Here is a 14,722-nt window from a genome sequence, read left to right as displayed (position 1 = left end):
GCACCAAAATGGCAAAAACACAGAATGACTACAGATAAAGCATTCGACCGTTTATTCCAGTTTTGGACCCTGGAAGTTGTCTGCAGTGTACGATCTTCATGCAGAATCATCAATGCATTTATGAGCATTAAATGTGCATTCAATGCAGCATCAGAACGTTCAAAATAAAGACGTTGATGATTGACCTATATAAAGGGAAGATTGCTCAAGAAGTGAGACAACAACAAAAAAGAGAGACAAGCAATTCAGAAAAATCTCAATCAACTCAATCACTTGAATAATATCAGAAGTCCTCATCTGATATACTTGAGCACACTTACAAGATCATTCATTTGCTGCTCAAATAAACCCTCGCCTACAGTTCACATATCTGATCGTCAAGGATCATCCTAGGGTTTTCAAGCCTCTCGACCGCTCTGCAGTTTGAGAAGCTCAACTCAACTATACTCATTGTTGAAGAGAATTGAAGCTACTCTGAAAGCTTCCACCAGTCTGATAAGAACTGAGAATCTTATCTGTGTAAATCTAGGAGTTTCGGATTAGGCATTGGATAAGTCCTAAGTCTGAAGTGGGTGTATTACAAGACGTTGTAATAACCAAAGTCTTCTAGTGAATTCCTTCCTAAGTGGAAGAAGGGGAGACGTAGAAGGATTAAGCCTTCGAACTTCCATAAATCGTGCCTTAGTCTTTACTGCTATTTATCTTACATTCTGCTCATACATTGCATTATAAACTTTGCATCACTAAAACCTCTGAACTATTTCCGCACTATTTAAGTTGTTCAAACCGTTTTAGAAGTTGAGAAAACAGATTAAGTGAACTAAACCTCACTTGATCATTTTGAAGAAGAAGAAGAAAAGTTTCAGAGTGTATTCACCCCCCCTCTACCCTCTGAACCGATCCCAACAAGTGGTATCAGAGCGGGTTCCTTTCTCAACTGCTGATCTGAAGTTTTAAAATCATGACTTCTTTCAACAGAATTCCTATGTTTTCTAAAGAAGAGTATGATGATTGGAAAATTCGCATGCAGGCACATCTTGCAGCACAGGATGATGACATGCTATATGTCATAACAGACGGTCCTATCAAAATTATGAAGGTCAACCCAGCTCTAGCCGATGGTGCAGGACAAATGATTGAGAAACCAAGAGCTGAGTGGACCACTGAGGACAAAAAGAAGGCCAATCTTGACAATGTGGCCCGGGACATCCTATACAAAACACTGGATAAGAATATGTTCAGCAAAATCAAGTCATGTTCCACAGCAAAGGAGATTTGGGAGAAGCTCACTCAGCTATGTGAAGGGAATGACCAGACAAAGGAAAACAAGCTCACTTTGGCCATTCAAAAATATGACAACGCCAAAATGAAGCCAGGGGAAACCATGGCTGAATTTGATGAACGGTTCAGTAGTATCATCTGTGATCTTATTGCTTTAGGTAAAACTTATACTAACCGTGAAATTGCTGTGAAGGTTATGAGAGCTTTACCCAAAGAATGGGAGATCAAGACAGTGGCCATGAGAGAGTCAAAAGACTTAAGCAAGGTTGAACTGCATGATCTCTTTGCAGATCTCAAAGCCTACGAGTTCGAGCTCAACATGAGAACAGAAGATGAACCATCTACTTCTCAACCAACCAAGGCCTTAACCTCAACCGTGATATGTCCACCGGTCGAGGAAGCTCCAAAGAGATCAGCTGAGCAAATCAGCAATGAAGCCATGACACTCTTTGTCAAGAAATTTGGTAGATTTATGCGTAAAAACAATTCTAAATTTAAAAATTATCATAAATCGGACCATACAAAGGATGGTCCTACTTGTTTTAACTGTGGCAAGTCAGGCCACTTCATTGCAGACTGCACCAAGCCTAAGAACAATGATCAGAAGCAATTCTCCGAAAGAAGAAGGGGTAAGGAGGATAAAAGGTTGTTTAGAAAAGGAAGAGACCAAAGGGTTCTAGTAGCAGACGAAAGCAAAAGAAAGTGGGCTGAGTCTGACTCTGACAACTCCAATACCGGAAGCTCTTCAGATGACAGCGATGATGAAAAAGTGGAATGCCTTATGGCCGACATCGAAGAAGAAGCTGAGGAGGTATTTGACTTTGGCTCACCTGAATTTACTCACAGTGATTTAGTTACTGCTTTACACGAAATGGCTAATGAATACAAAGCATTATCCAAGGAGTTCGAGGAAGTAAAGGCAGAAAGAGCTGACCTAAAAGATAAGTCAAGCAAATCAAGCTGCATGCAGCAAAAAGAGCTTGATGGTCTTAAGGTCAAGCTAAGTCTGCTGGCTACTGAGAACGACACCTTGAAAAGAGTATTCCAAGCTACCTTGATTGAGAATAAAAAACTACTTGAAACCATTAAGGCTTGGAATAAATCTTCTGTAACCATTGACAAGATTCAAGAAATCCAAAGACCGGTACATGATAAAACCGGTCTAGGGTTTGGAACAAATGAACAGTCTATGAAATCCTGTATTCAGTCAAGCCTGGACAAAGGCAATCTTAACAAAATAAGATTTGTCAGGTCCAGCACGATATATGAACACGATAAGTGCAGCTTTGACAAAAATCAGAAAGTATCTAACGAACGAAGCTCTAAGCATAGAGGGCTGGGATATGTGGATCCCCAGACCTCTAATCAAAGAGGAACTTGGATCAAACCAAAACCTAATGAAAGAAGAAAGGGAAACCAATCTAATTTCAAAAGGCCATGGAATGAGTCTAACTACTCTAAGAAAAGATGGTCAAAGGAGAAGCCTTACCAGTACTTTAATTGCAGGCCAGTTCAAAAGAGGTACAAGCTAACTGATGAAAATCAAAAAGGCAAGCAGCACACAGCAACCTCACAAGCACACACATTTACTGCCTATCGACCGCACAGATTTCTGGACACACACACGGGCAAACCTGTAAGGGTGTTCCAGGTGTGGGTCCCGAAAGGGCTAATCCGACCTGGACCCTACTAGATATGGGTACCAAAAGTTCTTCACTCTTTGCAGGTACTAAAAGTCCAAACGGGCGAGAAAACCACTTCTATCAAGGACACTACCTGGTATTTAGATAGCGGTTGCTCACGACACATGACAGGGAATCCAGAACTTCTAACAGAAGTGGTGTTGTGCAAAGGACCAAAGATCAGCTTTGGAGACAACTCCAAAGGTAAAACCGTGGGTAAGGGTAAGATGTCCATGGTAACATCATTATTAAAGATGTGTTACTTGTTGACAAACTACGCTATAATTTGATAAGTATTAGTCAACTATGTGACAATGATCATTCGGTCGAGTTTCACAAACACACTTGCCTCATAAAAAATGACAAAGGTGAGACTCTTATGACCGGTGTACGAGACCTAAACACCTACAAGGTAAACTGGTCTTGCTCACATATTTCTTCACCTACTTGTCTTACTGCTCATCATGATAAACATTGGTTGTGGCATAAGCGGTTAAATCATCTAAATTTTAAGTCCATTTTTAACTTGAGGAAGCATGATTTGGTTTCTGGTCTGCCCGAAGGAGATTTTATAAAAGACAAAGTTTGTCCTGCTTGTCAACTAGGAAAGCAGGTGAGAGCAACCTTTAAAAATAAAGGGTGTATGTCTTCTTCCAAATGTTTAGACTTACTTCACATGGACCTATTTGGTCCTATACCAGTAAGAAGCATAGGGGGAATGAGATATGCTCTTGTTGTTATTGATGACTTTTCTCGATTTACTTGGGTCATCTTTCTCTCTTCAAAAGATCAAACTGCACCTCACCTGATTAAGCTTTTTAAACGCTTGCAAAATGAACAATCTACTGTGATAGATAGAATCAGGAGTGATAGAGGGACTGAATTTTTAAACACCACTCTTATGACTTATCTAGATGATCAGGGAATCAAGCATGAGTTGTCAGCTGCTAGATCCCCACAGCAAAATGGGGTGGCTGAAAGAAGGAACCGTACTTTAAAAGAAGCAGCCAGAACTATGATTGCTGATTCAAATGTTTCTCAAAGGCTTTGGGCAGAAGCAGTTAACACAGCTTGCTATACTCAAAACAGATCTATGATTAATAAACGATTTAACAAAACTCCATATGAGATCTGGAATGGCACAAAACCTGATATTTCATACTTCAAAATTTTTGGGTGCAAATGCTTTATCCACAACAATGGCAAAAACCATTTGACAGCCTTCGATGCCAAAGCAGACGAAGGAACTTTTATTGGTTACTCAGCCGTTAGCAGAGCTTATCGAGTGTTCAATCAAAGATCACTAACGGTCGAGGAAACCATTCATGTTGTTTTTGATGAATCTACTCTTTGTACAGAACAAACTCAAGGGAGCATAAATGATCTGAGTCATAGACTGGAAAACACAAATCTACAGGAAGAGAGTGACAGTGATCTATATCCTCCAAAGAAGGATGATCCAGTTCCCTTTACCGGGTGTGATCAAACAAGGCCAGAAGTGGATCCACCGGTTGATAACAATCCTCCAGCCAATGATGATCCAGTAAACGAGGACGTTCATCAACCAATTGATGACAACCCTTTAGGGAATTATTTTAGGTGGAACAAAGATCATCCACCTGGGTTGGTCATAGGTGACCCTTCTGCTCCTCGAAAAACACGTGGTCAAATGATTAATGAATTCTTGCATGCAGCTTTCATATCTCAGGTAGAGCCCAAGAAAATAGATGAAGCTCTATCAGATGCCAGCTGGATTGAAGCTATGCAAGAAGAGTTGAATCAATTCACCCGCAACAATGTTTGGCATCTAGTTCCTCGATCGAAAAATCAAAATGTGATTGGAACTAGATGGGTGTTTCGTAACAAGCTCGATGAACATGGCACTGTTGTGCGTAACAAAGCTCGACTTGTTGCCCAAGGATTCAGACAAGAAGAAGGCATAGACTTTGAGGAATCCTTCGCGCCAGTTGCAAGACTAGAAGCAATCCGCATCTTTCTTGCTTATGCAGCCTTCAAGAATTTTAAAGTTTATCAAATGAATGTGAAGTCTGCATTCCTCAATGGTCTACTTCAAGAAGAGGTGTACGTTGAACAACCACCAGGTTTTGTCAATCCTACTCATCCTCAATATATCTATAAACTTGACAAAGCTCTCTATGGATTAAAACAAGCACCGCGTGCTTGGTATGACACATTACTAAAATTTTTACTGGAACATGATTTCCAAATTGGAACGGTCGATAAGACCCTGTTTAAATTTGTAAAAGGTGATCATGTGTTACTAGTACAAATTTATGTTGATGACATTATATTTGGGTCAACTAACCCCAAGTTGTGCTCAAAGTTCTCTAAACTGATGAAGGAGAAGTTTGAAATGAGCATGATGGGCGAGCTAAACTTCTTTCTTGGACTTCAAGTGAAGCAACTTGAAACTGGAATATTCATCAATCAGTCCAAGTATGCCAAGGAATTGGTAAAGAAGTTTGGAATGGAACAATGCTCAACTGTATCTACCCCCATGAGTACATCAATTAAGCTTGATAAAGATGAAGGGGGAATTCCGGTCGAGGTAACCATGTATCGAGGCCTTATTGGTTCACTGCTCTATTTGACTGCCAGTCGACCGGATATCATGTATTCAGTTTGTTTATGTGCTAGATTTCAAGCTGCACCTAAGCAATCTCATTTCATTGCTACCAAACGAATACTTAAATATATTAAAGGAACTACTAATGTGGGTCTTTGGTATCCCAAAGATTCAAATCTCAATCTTATTGGCTATTCAGATGCAGATTATGCAGGTTGTAGAATTGATCGCAAAAGTACAAGTGGCACATGTCAATTCCTTGGAGATAGACTAATTTCGTGGTCAAGTAAGAAGCAGACATCAATTGCTACCTCGACCGCCGAAGCAGAATACCTTGCTGCTGGCAGCTGTTGTGCTCAAATACTCTGGATTCAACAGCAGCTTAATGATTATGGGATTCGGTCGAGTGAAGCTCCAATCTACTGTGACAATACAAGTGCCATAGCCATCACTCACAATCCAGTGATGCACTCTAGGACAAAGCACATTGATGTCAGGCATCACTTTATCCGAGATCATGTCTTAAAGAAGAAAATCAGGCTGGAATACATCTCTACCGATCAGCAAGCAGCAGACATATTCACCAAGCCTCTACCGGACGCTAAGTTTTCATATTTTCGAAATATTCTTGGCTTAGTAGATTTAAGTTAGTATGCATGTGTTTAGGGGGAATGATTGTCAATATGACATTAATAGATTAGCTGTTACGTTGCCATAAATATTGGCATATCATCCGCCTTTAACTAGTCTCTGACAGGCTTCGTACTAGCAGCTTGGTGCTTTGAACCAAATGACATTAATTGGGCGCCGTGATTATGCTCTTCAAAACTTTTTGAATTTCAAAAATACTTTTCATGACGTCACCCTATGGCCCATAGGTTCCTATATATACTTCTTTACACTCGTATATCAATCTTTCACCTTTGCTAAAAGCTTTCATATTGTATTAAACGCATCATCGAATTACTCTCTAGATTTTGCTTACTCTCTGCTCGAGTTCTTATCTACAGCTATCATGTCGATCCAGAAGACTTGCCTCGCAATCAACTTTGATTCCGTTGTTAAGGCAAACAACGCAGGAATATCTGAGGTCTTCACCATGCTTGAAGCCTCTGGACTGAAGAAATTTCTGGAATGCAGCGCCATCTGCGATTTGCCTGTTTTAAAGGAGTTCTTCGCAACCGCTCAAATCGAGCATAGGACTATCAAATGCTTGATCAAGACAGAGGTCTACTCCTTCAATCAGAAGTTCTTCGCCAGCACATTTGATCTGCCCTCCAGGGGTTTGACAAAATGCACGGATCTTCCAGATGGTAACTGCTCTTATTGGTTGAAGGAGTTCTCAACTACTGATGCTCCGATCAAACTGCCGGCCCAGAAGACATCTCTCAAAGCTCCATTCAGGCTACTGACTAATATCGTGGCCAAGAATCTTCTGGCCAAGGCTGGATCTTACGACAAGGTGACGCTGGAGAAATTTCAATACATGGCTTGTATTGCCTCCAAGATCAACATAAACTGGTCAGACATTCTGTTCAATATTCTATGTGAAATGATCAGGGGCAAAGGGCAATCCGAGGGATTTGCTTTGCAAATCTGCCACATCTTGGGCGTCCTTGGAGTGGACTTTTCCAAGACTGAGCCTCTGCATCCCACCAAATGGCTCAACAAGTCTACGATTCTCAAATTCCTGAACAAGAAAGAGACTGCGGTCGACACCTTGCCCTCAACCGCAAAGGTTATTGCTATCCCTCAACCGCTTTCAACGGTTCCGGTCGTGGCCAAACCAGTCCATACCAAAAAATCTGCCAAGCGTCAACTGATCATCGAATCTGACTCTGAAGATGAATCACGTGAGAATGTTCCACTGATTCAAGCTTTCAGCAAGTCATCCCCTTCGGTCTCCAAAGCAGCTGTGTCATCCACGCCTGCAGGCGAGAAGAAGAGGCAGCACAAGAAGCTAAAGTCTCTTTCTGGACTTGCTCCTACCCTGCCAACGGTTGAGACTACTACCGTTGTTGCTTCTACTGCTCCTCGTCCTACAAAGGGTGTGATAATCCGGGAAGGTGCCTCATCAGCTCCTGAGGTCACTCTAGCTGATCCCAAAGACAAAGGGAAATGTGTGATGATCTACACACCCAAGGCTCAACCAGCAGCTACGATAGAACTCAATGTGATCATCTCTCACGTGCTCCGTACTGTCAAGCGTCATCTACAACGTTTTGACAGATGGCATCACTCCCGCACTCACTTGACACTCGCTCAAATATTTCCTAAATGGAAATCTCTAAACGTCATTGAGCAGAAGATGCTTCTATTTGCTGATACTGAAGACATCGTGGAGGCTCTGGGAAGAAGACATCTCATAGACTTGAAGCTTCGAGGAAGCCTGCTATCTCTGCTAATTAATGAGCGTGTCAAGAATTTCAAATCCAAGAGTCCTACCGCTGCCGATGACTTTGTGATTTTGACTGGACTACAGGATAGTCTACGTCAAATCACTCAACTACTTCAGCACTTCCAAGCTCTCAACAATGTCAAAACACCAGCTTCAGCAGCCTGTTTACAAGCTTATGTGCTGGAAGCACAAGTGATGATGAAAACCTTTCTCACTCAAGATCAGGGTGAAGAAGACGTCTATGCTCTCCCTTCTTCAGATGGGATTCTGACCGATCTCATCACTGCTGACCTCTTTCAATCATCTGCTCTAAGATCGAGTGTGGCAGCATCTTCATCGGTCGACCCCTCCTCAACCGCAGTCCAAGCAGTTACTCAACCGGAAGCAGTTGTGATTGCTCACTCCTCTCCAGTGACGACCGCTCACACTTCTCCCGGTCATTCACAAGATGTTTTAGAAGTGGTTGCACAAGAGATACCTGTCACCTCTGTGACAGAGGCTCATTGCAGTAGTGAAGCAACAGTGCCCCCAACGGAGATATCAAGCACTATTGTATCACCTGCATCTCCAGAACAGCAAGTGACTGATGCTGATCCAGCACTTCAACCGTCTCCATCTACTGAAAAGTTTATGGAAGATCTCATTATGGATGAACCAAGTGCTGATCCTGGTACTCCACCAACCATATTGGCTGCAGTCGAAACTATTACATCTCCAACTGTACCATTATTGGAAGGTCCATCGGGTAGCTCTCCAGCCAGTTCACCCGCACCACATCATCGTGAGTCTAGCCCGGTTTCACCAAGAAATGACCCAGAAGGGCAAATGCTTCAGACTGATGATTCTTTAATTGAAGCCATGGCCGTAGCTCTAGATCATACCTTGATAAATCGGCTTCATGAGCTCATGCAAACGGTTAGGTCCTTCTCTCAAGACATAACAAACTCATCCTTATCGGTCGATAATTCACGCCAGACGATGATTCGGCATTTCGAGACCGTGTCTCGAGACCTTGCTCGTCTGTCCACAGAGATCACTAATCATCATCGCACTCAAATCAACACGCTCTCTACCGTCTCCGAACAAGTTATCCGATCCGAAAACCGCCTTCATAAGCAGTTGAATGATCGGATGGACACTATGCAAGCCACTCTACTTGCTCAAATCGATGCAAAAATAGACACTATGCAAGCCTGCCTTGGCACTCAACTCACTGAGGTCATCCTTCGACTCAACCAAGGTGATGCCAAAAGGGGGAAGAAGAGCAACGTAGAGCAGCAGAGGCAAGAAGACGTGAAGAAGAGTCCAGAAGAAAAGAAGAAGCCGACAGAAGAAGAAGAGAAGGCGATAGGTCAGGAGGAGCCAGTTGGTTCAAAAGATGAACAACTTATCTCTTCTTTACTTATCGCAGCTGCATCTTATTTTTTTCTGTAGGTGTAATAAAAATGCTTATTGTACTTAATGAAATTCATTCTCTCAATGAAGTTCATTTTAATGCTTTCATATTGTTCTTGGAGCACTTAAGTTTTGTCATCACCAAAAAGGGGGAAATTGTTGAATCCGATATTTTGGTGATAACAAACAACAACTCATTGTATAGGAATGTGCTGCCAACCATTGTATTTCAGGAATCTACTACAACTTCTACCGGAAGCTTGTCAACCGCCTTTGCTCTCGACCGGCTGAAGTCACAAGCCTATCAACTGGCTATCAAAACCAGCAGAGGATAAATCTATCTACCGGAAGCTTGTCAACCGCCTTTGTCTCTCGACCGGTTGAAGTCACAAGCTTATCGACTGGTTATTCAAACCAGCAGAGGACAAATATCTCTACAGGTAGAATGCCAACTGCTTATCAGGATATCTCAAGACAAGTACCTGTGACAAGATGTTCTTTGCAAGATCTTTTATTAAAAGCAGAACCGGCGTGTCAGAAGATATGTTGACTCCTGTAATCGAGACAACAGGTTGCACCAAAATGGCAAAAACACAGAATGACTACAGATAAAGCATTCGACCGTTTATTCCAGTTTTGGACCCTGGAAGTTGTCTGCAGTGTACGATCTTCATGCAGAATCATCAATGCATTTATGAGCATTAAATGTGCATTCAATGCAGCATCAGAACGTTCAAAATAAAGACGTTGATGATTGACCTATATAAAGGGAAGATTGCTCAAGAAGTGAGACAACAACAAAAAAGAGACAAGCAATTCAGAAAAATCTCAATCAACTCAATCACTTGAATAATATCAGAAGTCCTCATCTGATATACTTGAGCACACTTACAAGATCATTCATTTGCTGCTCAAATAAACCCTCGCCTACAGTTCACATATCTGATCGTCAAGGATCATCCTAGGGTTTTCAAGCCTCTCGACCGCTCTGCAGTTTGAGAAGCTCAACTCAACTATACTCATTGTTGAAGAGAATTGAAGCTACTCTGAAAGCTTCCACCAGTCTGATAAGAACTGAGAATCTTATCTGTGTAAATCTAGGAGTTTCGGATTAGGCATTGGATAAGTCCTAAGTCTGAAGTGGGTGTATTACAAGACGTTGTAATAACCAAAGTCTTCTAGTGAATTCCTTCCTAAGTGGAAGAAGGGGAGACGTAGAAGGATTAAGCCTTCGAACTTCCATAAATCGTGCCTTAGCCTTTACTGCTATTTATCTTACATTCTGCTCATACATTGCATTATAAACTTTGCATCACTAAAACCTCTGAACTATTTCCGCACTATTTAAGTTGTTCAAACCGTTTTAGAAGTTGAGAAAACAGATTAAGTGAACTAAACCTCACTTGATCATTTTGAAGAAGAAGAAGAAAAGTTTCAGAGTGTATTCACCCCCCCTCTACCCTCTGAACCGATCCCAACACACTCATTATTATATAATTTATATAGAACAAAAGGGTAAACATGTATATAGACAATGAGAAAACTTTACTCTTACATTCATACTTTTATAGTAAAATAAATTTTTTTAAAATACTATATAATTTTTACTATAATCATTTATATTAGGATCAAAAATGTTTTTCTTAGTTATATGGAGTTCAGATGGGTTAGTAAATGAACTCTTGTCTTTTTCGTGTGTCTATGTTAATCAACCAACTTAAATCAGTGCGGAAGAGATTGATTAACAGATTGAACACATATCAAATGACTTGGTCGAATTTGTGAAGTGAGTAAACGTGTTGGGCAGAAGAGAAATAACACAATGACTTGTTTCTGGATGTTTGGAGCTCAATCTCCCCTTCTTCCACATCGGAAGGATTCACTCTCTTCTAGAAAACTTTGATCTTATACAAGCAATTTGCACAGATCCGATCCAAGATTGGACTTACACCTCTGCCTATCTCAGAACTCTTAGACACTCAAGAACTTAGCCCTCGACTGATCCTTGTTACAAAAATAGTGTTTTGACAGACCACTCAACTGATCTGGTACAATCTTACAACTGAATAAACTAAGCACAAATGATCCTCACTTGATCTGATATGATGCTAAGTGTGTGCTTGATTAATTTGATCTGATTGCTATTTGAAGCTCTTAACTTTCTGATCGTGTATATTCTTTTCTTGTGTAGCTCTGTTGTATTTATAGCCTTCAGAAAGTAGCTGTTGAGCTGTCAACATCTTCTCAAAAGAAGCCTCCAATATTTGACTGTCTCCAACGTTCAAATCTTCATTTGATGATTTTGTCTTCTAACACAACGACTCTTTGATCTTCCAGGCTCTTCCATAATCATTTGATCTTGCTTGATTGATCTGCTTACTTGATTGCTTTCCAGATGATGTTTCTTTGATCTGCTTTCTTGTGCATAGATCTGCTTCTTCTGCTTCTTCAATTGATCTACTTCTTCAATTGATGACTTAAGTAATTTAAACACCGAAACTTAGATCTTGAATTCCTAACAATTTATTTATTTTGCAAGATTTTTTTTATTAATATACTATTTGAAATTTTTTTGGATTTTTGAATTTTTTTTCTATTTATTTAAAATATTTTAGTCTAAATTTTACAAACCATAAAAAATTTGAGCAGCAATACTGTTAAAAATTAAATATAATTTTTTTTATTTAAATTAATAGTAAGATTAATTAAGTTTTTTATGATTAATTTGTTCATTAACCTATTTTCTTTTAATTTTTTTTCACATTTTAAATTTGTTCATTAGCCTATAACTTCCACTTTACTCATTATTATCTAATTTATATAGAACAAAAAGGTAAATATGTATATAGACAATGAAAAAATTTTACCCCTACATTCATACTTTTATTGTAAAATAAATTTTTTGAAAATACTATATAATTTTTACTATAATCATTTATTAATTTTTCAAGACTTTTTATTAATATACTATTTGAAACAAATTTGGATTTTTGAATTTTTTTTATTTAAAATATTTTATAAAAATGTGTCAAAATGCTATATAATTTTTACCATAAATATTTATTTATTTTGCAAGACTTTTTAATATAATTTTTCGATTACAATAATCTATTCCCTGATCAAATATTATTACAAAATTTTATATTGAAATATTGAAAATACATGGATGAAATGAAAAAAAAATCATATAATAACATATGAAATTTATGTATAACAAATTTTGTGACAATTTGACACAATTAATAGTAGAGAGGGAGTAAAGTGGAAGTTATAGCTAATAAACAAATTTAAAATGTGAAAAAAATTAAAAGAAAATAGGCTAATGAACAAATTAATTAAAAAAACTATTAATTAATCTCATTATTAATTTAAATAAAAATAATTTATATTTAATTTTTAACAATATTGCTGCTTAATTTTTTTATGGTGTGTAATAGTTAGACATTCGGTTTGTATCATTTAATAGCCAATAAACATTTGGATTTTTTAACCTTCCAAAAGTAAAATATTTTACATTATAAAAATATTAGCCAAATATTGTGTGTGAAATTTTATATTATATAGTATACATAGTTTATTAATAATTAATTTTGAGGTAATAATTGGATATAATTGAAAAGTTAAGTCCATGGACCATATTCATTACTATGCAATAAATCACCTCCCAAGGTTTGACTAAATTTTTAATCCCTTTTTGCCCTTGTTTTTTACCTCATTTTTTCATAATTGCCCATAAATGTTTTTTGATTCCTACACAATTTGGGGGCAAAATTATAAATTCACAATGAAAAACTTTGCCCACCATTCATACTTTTATAGTAGAAATATATATATATATATATATATATATATATATATTCTATTAAGAATCTTTTCTATATTATTAAGTTTGAGACATAAATAATACTACTTTTGGTAGGTTATGTCATACCAACATTTGTCTCCAAATTACCCTCATCCCATAACTACCATAATTATTTTTAAATAAAATAAATAATAATAAATTGATAATAAAAAAACATAACATTAAATGTAAATTATTCAAATCTCATTATATTTCATATTAAAATTTGTTATGCACAAAACAATTATATATTTTAGATGAAAATTTAATTTATGTACATGCATCGTGTACATACATTTAATAGTATATATTAAGGCTCAAAACCACGGACCAACATTGGCCCGTTTTGGTATGTCATCTATTTTATGGGTTGTTTTGTTTTGTTTTTTTCCTTTTTTTTTCCCTTTCATTTCACAATCTATTTCCCTTTTTTCTCTTCTTTTTTCCCTTCTCTTTTAATATTGCCGTCTCAAATATATATATAGTTTATTTTCATTTTTTTAAATTTTTGTTTTATTTTCTTTACATTTTTTTTCTCGTTACAAAAAATAACTATACAAGCATGTGTGAATAATGATAATAGTATGATTATGTATTTAACAACAATATAAGTATTTGGTTTACCATCATTAAAAAACTCGAATATATATTAATAATTCAAAATGGTACTAATGACCTTACGTGACAAACAAACAAGTAGGTCTTTTGTAAGACGGTCTCGTGGATCTTTATTCGCGAGATGTGTCAACCCTACATATATTTACAATAAGAAATAATACTTTTGTCATAAAAAAATAATATTTTTTATGAGTAAACCAAATAAAGAATTTTTCTCACAAAATTAATACGTAAAACCGTCTCATAAGAGTTTTTGTCCAAATGATATTAGTCATTGTTATTTATAGAAGATATATATGCGTGTTTGTGTTAATTGAATTATAAGGAAAATAATTTAAAAATCGAACACTGATGCGTAAACTCTACTGATTAAAATTTGTTATTTGGTAAGAGATGAAACATCATTAATAAAAATGAATTTGAATAAAATGCATAGTTTTAAAATTATTGCGATCGATTTAATTAGGTAAGTAATTGATTTGATGATAATTAGTAATAAAAATAAATTTCAACAGTCATGTATATATGTATCATGAATACTCGTGAGTCGAGGTTTCACTCATGAGTTTCTCACAACAATATTATCTGGACTCCATTTTATTACGTTACACATGGTATATATATAGAGATTACAACAATAAATCGATATGGATATACATCATGCACACACGTTTTAAATTTTTAGACTAGATTAATATATGTTGTTGTAACTAGAATAAATATTATTTGACAAATATTACATCATATAATCCAACTAGTATTGACCAAAATAAGAAAATAATTTACATATTTTCTAAAAGTAAACCATGAATTCATGAAAATAGTCAACAAAACAAGAAGAGACAATTAAGATATTCTGAGTGTTAATATTATATAACACTATCCTCTTTTTTTTAAAAAAATAATATGATATAAGG

Source organism: Henckelia pumila, chromosome 4 (assembly GCF_033568475.1).
Source record: "Henckelia pumila isolate YLH828 chromosome 4, ASM3356847v2, whole genome shotgun sequence".
In the NCBI taxonomy this organism is placed as follows: Eukaryota; Viridiplantae; Streptophyta; class Magnoliopsida; order Lamiales; family Gesneriaceae; genus Henckelia; species Henckelia pumila.
Note: the sequence above shows the minus strand (reverse complement) of the source record.